Consider the following 10,264-nt stretch of genomic DNA (forward strand, 5'->3'; position numbering starts at 1 on the left):
GGTAGGTAAATTGGTTAAAAAGGCAAAAGATATATTCTGTTATCTGCTGAAACATAGAACACAGGAGCAGGAGGTTCTGTAGGAATGTATGCAACTCTGAATTGGTCCACAGTTTGAGTATTGTAGAATTTCTCATTAAGAATGGAATGGTTGCACTGGGGAAAGGGGACAATTACAAGAATGTAGCCAAGATTAGAATCTTTTTTTCTTTTGGGGGAAGAAATAATAAATTTTGATTGTTTTCTTTAGAATGGAGGAGTCAAAGGGAAGAGATCTGAAGTGTAGGAAGTTCTGAAGGTCCTGGATAGAACTTCTAGGAGGCACAACTTCCTGACGGGTGCTCCCAACCTGGGGTCCCTTGACCCCTTGGTTAATAGCAGAGGTCCATGGCATAGAAAAAGGTTGGAAAACACTGCTAAAAGTGCTAAGTATCAAATAGCATAGACTTACAGTGATCAGTAGAAGGATAAGACGAAAAATGAGAAAATAAAAGTTCACTTAGAAAATGGCAGGGTTCTGGAGCTTGCGTACGAACTGAAAGAGTGACAGAGGAAGAAGCATCACAAAACTGCTTAAAAATCATGATCAGAAGGGTTACAGACGCAATTCTGGAAGATGAGATTGGATTGAATCCCACTTCAGCCTGTGGCATTCAACCTGAAAGCTTTTATCTCCTTGCCCTTCATAAATTAAAGTATTGAGTACAGGAGATAGAATGTTACCTTGAAGTTGTATAAGAGATTGGTGAGGCCAAATTTGGAGTACTGTGTGCAGTTTTGGTCACCTACCAACAGGAAAGATGTAAATAAGGTTGAAAGAGTACAGAGAAAATTTACTAGGGTTTGGAGGGCCTGAGTCATCTGGTAAGAATGAATAGGTTAATAGGTTAGGACTCCAGTCTTTGGAACATTAAAGGTCGTGAGGAGATTTGATAGAGGTATGCAAAATTATGATGGGTATAGATAGGGTAAATGCAAGCAGGCTTTTTCCACTGAGGTTGGGTGAGACTACAACTAAAGGTCATGGGTTGAGGGTGAAAGGTGAAATGATTAAGGGGAGCATGGAGGAAACGTCTTCACTCAGAAGATCATGAGAGCGTGGGATGAGCTGCCAGTGTATGTGCTGCATGCAAGCTTGATTTCAATGCTTAAGGGAAGTTTGAATAGGTACATGGATGGTAGTGGAACGGAGAGTTATGGTTCCGATGCAGATAGATGGGAATAGGCAGTCTGGACTAAATGGGCTGAAAAGTCTGTTTCTGTGTTGTACTTTTTCATGACTCTAAGACTCTAATAGTATGACAGACAAAATGGGCAGCTTCATCTCCTGTGTCATAAATTTTCCTTGTTTGTTTGATGATAATCAGAAACAGCTTTAATATCATCGGCATGAAATTTGTTGATGTTGTGGCAGCAGTGCAGTACATAATAATAGAGGGAAAAATTAAATTACAGTTAAGTAAGTAGTGCAAAAGATGGAAATAAAAAAAGTAGTGAGATAGTGTTCATGGGCTCAATGTCCATTCAGAAATCGGATGGCAGAGGGGAAGAAGCTGTTCCTAAATCATTGACTGTGTGCCTTCACACTTCTGCACCTTCATCCTGATGGAAACAATGTGAAGAGGGTATGCCCTGTGCGGTGGGGGTCCTCAATGATGGATGCTGCCTTTTTGAGGCACTGCTCCTGGAAGATGTCCTGGCTACTATGAAGGCTAGAGCCCACGATGGAAGGTTGGTGCTATCGTTTGCGGTGCACTGCTTGTGTCCAATCTGTTCTTCCTTGCTTTGGGCAATACGGGTTATTACAGTTCCTCCTAGTGATACACGGTTGAGCCTATGTCTCAGTGCATTGATAAACTTGCCAGTTCAGGGCTTGAGACACCAATGGATGGCAGGGCACAGGGAAAGAAGTCCCAGTGTACAGATAATCTTCTCCAGGATGGACAGAATCACAGCCAGTTGCCTGAACACAATGAGTAATTGCTCCGAGCTGATATTAGTTGACAGGTGATAAAGTTGCGTGCTCAGTTGGTGTAATTTTCTCTGGAACAGAAAGGTTTCTGCAGGCAGTGGCTTCATTTAACAGGATCATTGAAAGCAATGAAAAATGGACACCAGGTACCGTTCTACAGCTGACAGCCCGCAGCCACCACCAAACCCTCTAGTGACATCCCCACATGGTCTCCGTCACTTCACATATGGTCCCCGTCATCAGAAAGGAGCAGCTGCGGTGAACACTTACTTCTGGATGACTTAGTGAATCAGAATCAGGTTCACTATCACCAGCATATGTTGTGAAATTTGTTGTTATGTGGCAGCAGTACATTATAATACATATCAATGAATTGAAAATGTAATAAAAAGCTAAAAATTAGAATCAGAAGTATATATAAAATCTTATACAATACATAAAAATAAATAAGTAGTGCAAAAAGAGAGGGAAAAATGCTGAGGAAGTGGTGTAGCGGTGCATGTGAGCTTGATTTCAACATTTAAGAGAAGTTTGGGTAGCTATGTGAATGGCAGGGGTATGGAGGGCTGTGGTTCGGCTGCGGGTTTATGGGAGTAGCAGAATAAGTGGACTAGATGGGCTGAAGGGCCTATTTCTGTGCTGTACTCGTCTACCACTCTAAGTGTTCGTAGATTCATTGTCCATTCACAAATCTGTTGATGGAGGGGAAGAAGCTGTTTCTGAAACTTTGAGTGTGTGTCTTCAGGCTCCTCTATGTCCTCCCTGATGGTAGCAATCAGAAGAGAGCACGTCCTGCGTTATGGGGATTATTTATGATGGATGCCTCCTTTTCAAGGCATCGCCTCCTTAAGGTGCCCATGATGTTTACAACTTTCTGTAGTTTATACTGATGCTGTGCAGTGTCCCCTCCATGGTCAGCTGGTGATGTAACCAGCTAGAATGCTCTCCATGGTGCACCTGTAAAATTTGCAGCACAGAAGATGAAAATATATAGAGCCATACACAGACCAAGACCTGGCTCATTCGCAAACTAAAAACCTTCTTTTGCTTTGAAATTCAAGTTTACAGATTAACAGATTGTTGCAACCTTTTTATGTGTGAGCGATGGTACCCTGGAGCCTAGCCCAGGAGCATGGATGTGAACACTGATAAAAAAAGGAAACAGTCTCCTTCTAGGACAGCTTCTCGGGTTATTTACATGGGGCAAGTTTCTACAGGAATATAAATCTGCATCAGTATCAATGCCTGGATTGCATTTTCTGCATGACCAGGTATATCAGGATAGTATGGTCTCTACTGCAGTTTTCTCACGATAAGTTGATCACACATTAAGATCAGTTCTTTCATGTTTGTCCACTCAGATATATATGATCAGAATTCCTAAGTTTGTCATATTCCATATAAAACCATGGTGTGAATTACCTCCATAAATTCTCTGCCCATTTGCCATTGAAAACCACTAAGCTTTTGTTACTCCATTTATAATTATTTCAATGTTTACCTTTCACCATCCATCCTTTGTAATCATAACTTCTCCAAAACTAACTGTTCATACCTTACTCCAAACCAAAAAATTTTCACTCATCATAATGACTGCAATGGTTCCCAGTCTAACAAAGCCTCCATTTGGACATTTTCATTCTCAGAGCCCGGTAATGATGGTGTTAATGTATGACAAGCATATGCTGGCTCTAGGCCTGTACTTGCTGAAGTTTAGAAGAGTGAGGGGGATCTAATTGAAGCCTACTAAACATTGAAAGGCCTAGAGTGAATGGGAATGCAGATGATGTGTTCAATAGTGGGAGTGTCTCTGACCACAGGACACAGCCTCAGAATAGAAGGAGTGAATTTCTTTAGCCAGAGAGTGGTGAATTCATTGCAAAATCTTTTGGTATATTTAAAGCAGAGTTTGATAAGTGCTTGATTAATAACAGTGCTGAAGTTTAAGGAGAAAAAGCAAGAGAATGCGGTTGAGAGGGATAATAAATCAGCCATGATCAAATGGTGGAGCAAATGTGATGGGCTGAACGGCCTAGTTTTACTCCTATATCTTATGCTCTCCAAAGTCTTCAATCTTGCAATCAATCCCACAAGATGCCTGCATTCACATAACTCACCCCACCTTTTCAGTACCCCCACTTTGTTTGCCCTCAGCTCCTTTAGCCTGGATCTCTGAAATTCACTTCCTGAATGTCGTCATCTCCCTCGTTCTTACCGACAAACCATTAAAACTTGTCTGTAGGGGATGAATTTTTTTTTTTTTTTTTTGATTCTGCAGGGAGCGCTCATGGAGTGAGGTTGTCTCTGGCTTCGCTCCATTCCCGTTATCTTTTTTAACCTATGATCTCCTTGATCTAATCAACTTTATTTACACCAGAAGATTTACTTCATCTTCCTGATTTACTGATTAATCAATTTTTTTTTGTAAACTGTAACTCTTGAGCTTAAAGAAATGAGTACGAGATCTAAAACCAAAGATGGGAAAGACGCTGATAGGAACGGAGGAAAGAAGAAAGGTGATTCCAAACAAACAGAATTAACTTACGAGGTTATGATGAAGTGTCTGGAGGAAATGTTTGAGGAGCATCGGATAAAATTATCTGGAAGTTTAACTACTCAATTTGAACAACATCGCCAAAGCCTCAATGAAGATTTAAAATCAATCACGGATTCTTTGAAATCCCTGAATCCTGAAGTTCAAAAACACGATGCTAAAATTTCTGAGCTGGATACTAAACCTCAGAAGACGGATACAAAAGTTGAGATCTTAGAGAAGAATCTAGCTTCGACTACTAAACAACTCCAACACCTTAAATCCAAAGTTATCAATCTTGAAAATCGATCGAGAAGACAAAACTTACGTTTAATTGGCTTACCCGAGGATGTTGAGGTTGGAGATCCTGCAATATTCTTTGCTCAACTTTTAAAGGATTCGTTTGGTTCAGTTTTTCCCAATGATCCTCCATTACTCGACCACGCCCATCGTATTCCGTGGATAAAGTTGGCATCGGCTGTATCCGGATCCAGCCCAGTTATTCTTTGTTTCCATTATGTCAATGTTAAAGAACAGCTTCTCCAGATCGCTCTTCGACAAGGGATGATCAAGTATTGCCAGCATTCCTTCAGGATAGTTCAAGATTAAAGTCCTGAAGTGATGAAGGAACGAATGACTTTTAAACCTCTAATGTCGGAATGCTATCAAAAAAATCTCAAACCCGCACTATTGTATCCTACACATCTCAGAATCTCTCTTCCTGATGGAAATCGTCGTGTCTTCCATTCTACAACTGCCGCTCAAAGCTTTTTGGATGATAATTACCCATCTGATACAGACATCCTCTCTTAATTTGTGTCCAGTGCTTCCAGCACCAATTTTTTTTTCTCTGGTGTTTTTTTTAAATAAACCTTCTATTACCGTACGATGAAGGTTTTTTATAAGTTCAAGACTTTTGTTCTTTGTTTATTACTATAGTTGTTACTCTATAGCCTATATAGAATACTTATTTCTTGTGAATAACATCATTTTTCTTTAGTTAACCTTTTTTTTTAACTTTTCCTTTTTCGTTATTATTATTAATGATTTGATCTGACAATCATTTTTAGTTATATGTTTCCTATTGTTAGTTTCCGCATAATTAAAATGGCGATTTGTCTTTCTTTTTGTATAACCTCCTTTGTTCTTTTTGGGATGCCATGCTCTTATGCTTCTTCTCCCCATAATCCTTTTTTCTCTTTTTGGAAGCAATTTTTTACTTACTCATTTATAATTAACTAATTATACGTACTGACATTGTTTTTTTTATTTCATATATTTTAGTAATTTTACTATGTAGATTAATTACTATAGCGTTTATTTTATACATATATTAGTCTCTGGGGGGTCACCTATTTAACATATATTTTTGGAGTTGCCTCCTACAGAAATGGGGTTAGAGTTAGTTTTAGTTAGTGCTTTCTTCATCTTTCTTTGGCTTAGTTCGGGGTTCTTGGGGTTGGAGGGTGGGGTAGTCTTTTTCTTTTTTAATTTTTTCTATTGGGCTGATTCAGAACTACAAAGATGTCCGCAGTGTCGAGATTTCCGGTTCCTCTCTAATCATGTATTCCTCTTCCGATTTCATGAGCTCACATTATGATTAACCCCTTACTTACCAAAGGGTTAATTTTCAATTATGGCTCATACTGTTAATTTTGTCTGTTGGAATACAAATGGTTTAAACCATCCATTAAAACAGAAAAAGATTTTCAAAGTGTTCCAAAGACTGAATGCTCATATTATTTTTGCACAAGAGACTCATGTAAGGAAAGAGGACAATCAACGCTTCTTTAAGTTTTGGAAAGAACAATAATACCATTCAAATGCTCATGCCAAAATTAAAGGCGTTTCAATTTTTATTGATCCCTCAATTACATTTATTCATCAAGACATTATCTCAGATCCTAATGGCAGATTTCTGTTAATTACTGGGGTACTCTTTAATAAAAAGATTGCTATGGTTAATGTTTACGCTCCGAATGTGGATTATCCTGAATTTTTTAAACACTTATTCACTTCCTTTCCTAACTTAAATGACTATATGTTGATAATGGGCGGTGACTTTAATTCATGTTTGAATCCCATGTTGGACAGATCCATAGGTAGTACGGCTTTACCAAATAAGTCGGCAACTATTATTAACTCTTCTACGTTGGACTCTGGGATTTCAGAAATTTGGAGATTTTTATATCCAGATGACAAGAATTCTCTTTTTTTTCACATGTTCATCGTTCTTTTTCCCGAATCGATTATTTCTTGATTGACTCTTGTTTGATTCCATATGTAGTTGGTTGTAATTATGACATTATTGCTATTTCAGATCATGCTCCAATGAAACTTTCCATCAGGTTAATGGACACCTCTTGTACTAACAGACAATGGTGATTTAACCCTATTTTGCTTCAAGATCTGTACTTTGTCAAGTTTATAAAGGAGCAGATTGATTTCTTCTTTTCAACTAATACTACGGAAGAAGTTTCCAATGGAACTGTTTGGGACGCTTTTAAAGCTTATATCCGTGGTCAGATTATTTCCTATTTGGCTGGTTTGAAAAGACGTGTTAACAATGAAATGCTTATGTTGGCTGATAAAATTAAAGAAGTTGATAAAAAATATGCTATTTCTCCCAGTAAGGAGCTGTACAAACACAGAGTTGAACTTCAATTGGAACATAGCTTATTATTAACATCCTCAATCGAAAATCAATTAATGAGAACTAGAAGTGATTTTTACATTCATAGCGATAAATCAGGTAAATTACTGGCTAACCAATTGAAATTTGATTCGGTTAAACGTCAAATTACTAAGATTCGCAAACAGGATGATACTTTCACAGTTGATCATGCTGGGATAAACCAAACCTTTCAAGAATTTTATACCTCTCTATATCACTCTGATTTTCCTCATGATTCTAACTTCATGCATGATTTTTTAAGTAAGTTGAGTTTTCCGAAACTATCACCCGAAGATTGCTTATCATTAGAAACTTCCATTTCAGAGGAAGAAATAATGACTGCAATCTCATCATTGAATTCCGGTAAAGCACCTGGTCCGGACGGGTTTACAGTGGAATTTTTAAAATTCTTTTCCTCCATTCTTTCGTCAAAGTTGTCTAGAATATTCAAGGAAGCAATCAGTTTAGATAAATTACCACAATCGTTTTATGAAGCCTCTATTTCCTTAATTCTTAAAAAGAATAAAGATCCTACTGATTGTGCTTCATACAGACCGATATCTCTTCTGAATGTAGACTCAAAATTCTAGCAACTAGGTTAGAGAAGGTGTTACCTCAAATTATATCCATGGATCAAACCGGATTTATTAAAAATCGCTATTCATCCTTTAATATTAGGAGGTTAATGAATATTGTTTATACCCCATCATTTACTACCCCGGAATGTATTATCTCATTAGATGCTGAGAAAGCCTTTGACAGAGTTGAATAGCCTTATTTATTTAATGTCCTTGAGAAATTTAATTTTAATTTGACATTTATATCTTGGATTAAATTGTTATATTACTCCCCGGTAGCCTCGGTTTGTACAAATAATAATAGATCTCCTTTTTTTCCTCTTTTTCGTGGTACTAGGCAAGGTTGCCCTCTTAGTCCTTTACTATTCAATATTGCCCTTGAACCTTTAGCAATTGCTATTCGTGACTCGCCAAATATTTTTGGTATTACCCGTGAAAACGAAATACATAAATTATCATTGTATGCAGATGATTTGTTGTTATACATCTCTAACCCGGAGAAGTCAATTCCTGCTATTCTAGGTCTGTTGGCTCAATTTAGTAACTTCTCTGGTTACAAATTGAGTCTTAATAAGTGTGAATTATTCCCTTTAAATAAGCAGGTACCTATTTATGGATGTTTACCATTTAAATTGGTTACTGATTCATTTATATATTTAGGAATAACAATTACGAAAAAATTTAAAGATTTATTTAAAGCTAATTTTTACCTTTAATTGATCAGATTAAACTTTTATTTATTAAATGGTCACCAATCTCTTTGTCTTTGATTGTTCGGATTAATGCTATTAAGATGATCACTTTGCCCAAATTTTTGTATATATTTCAATCGGTTCCAATTTTTATCCCAAAATCTTTTTTCGATAACGTAGATTCAAAAATTTCCTCATATATTTGGCAGAGCAAAAATCCTAGGTTAGGTAAAAGGTATTTACAGAAATCTAAAAAGGAGGGGGGGCTCGCCCTCCCGAATTTTAAATTCTATTATTGGGCAATTAATATTTGATATTTAAAATTTTGGTTACGAGATTTGGATGCATCTTTAAACCCACATTGGGTAAATCTTGAATCTAATTCTTTACAAGGATTTTCCTTGGGTTCGGTTTTAGGAACTTTACTTCCTTTTACTTCTTTTAAATCGTATAAACAAATGAATAATCCAAAAGTTAAGCATACTTTACGTATATGGTTTCAATTCCGAAGATTTTTTGGGTTTAATCAATTTATTCTAGCAAGTCCCATTATATCAAATTTCCTTTTTCAACCTTCCGCTATGGATCAAGCTTACTTTGATTGGAAAACCAAAGGTATAATATCTTTTCGTGATTTATATTTGGATAATTGTTTTATGTCTTTTGATCAACTCTCTAATAAATATAACTTACCCAGATCTCATTTTTTTAGATATCTACAGATTAGAAACTTTTTAATTACTGTCTCCTCTAATTTTCCACACCCATATCCAATGGACACTTTGGAAAAAATTTTAGATTTAAATCTCTCTCAGAAAAGTCTAGTAGCAATTATATATAATATAATTATGAATTTATGTCCTGATGCTTCTAATAAAATTAAAACTGACCGGGAAAGAGAACTTGAGATTAATATACCGACTGAAAAATGGGAAAAAATTCTTCAGTTGGTGAATTCATCCTCTGTATGTGCTAAGCATAGGTTGATACAGTTTAAAGTAGTGCACAGGGCCCATATGTCCAAAGATAAACTATCTCGTTATTATTCTTATATTAATCCAATGTGTGACAGATGTCATTCCGAGATAGCTTCTTTAACCCACATGTTTTGGTCATGCCCTTTGTTGGAAAAATATTGGAAAGATATTTTTGATATTATTTCAATGGTCTTGAATATAGACTTACAACCTCATCCAATTACTCCTATCTTTGGATTACCAATGATAGATTTAAATAATTTAACCTCTTTATCACGTAGGATGATTGCATTTCTTACTTTAATGGCCAGAAGATCCATTTTGTTGAATTGGAAAGAGGTTAAACCTCCTACTGTATTTCATCGGTTTTCACAAACTATGGTGTGTTTGAATTTGGAGAAAATTAGAAGTGTGGTTTATGACCCTTCCATTAAGTTTGAAAAAATTGGAGGCCATTCATTCAGAATTTTCATTTGATGTAATTTGTTCATTTCCAAACTTGTTTTATCTCTCTGTACTGTTGGTGGAGAAGAATGGAGTCGTCGACACTAAGGTTTTCTTCTTTTCCATTTCTAAGTTGTTAGTACTGCCCAAGTCTTTTAGTTTAGTTGATTAATTCTTCTTTTCTTTGGGGATGGGGTTTGTTTTTTTTTTGTTTTGTTCTTTTTCTTTTTCATTTTTTTTCCCAGTTTTTTTTTTTGCTTTGTATTATCCGTTGTTAGTTCTATATGATTGGGAGCTTTGTTAATTTTCACTATTTCGTTTTGCAATTACTTTTTTAAGTGTAACAATATATCTCCTACTATTTGTATTATTGCTATGTTTTGTTTCTATGTTTT

The sequence above is a fragment of the Mobula hypostoma genome, chromosome 27 (genome assembly GCF_963921235.1).
Source record: "Mobula hypostoma chromosome 27, sMobHyp1.1, whole genome shotgun sequence".
NCBI lineage: Eukaryota > Metazoa > Chordata > Chondrichthyes > Myliobatiformes > Myliobatidae > Mobula > Mobula hypostoma.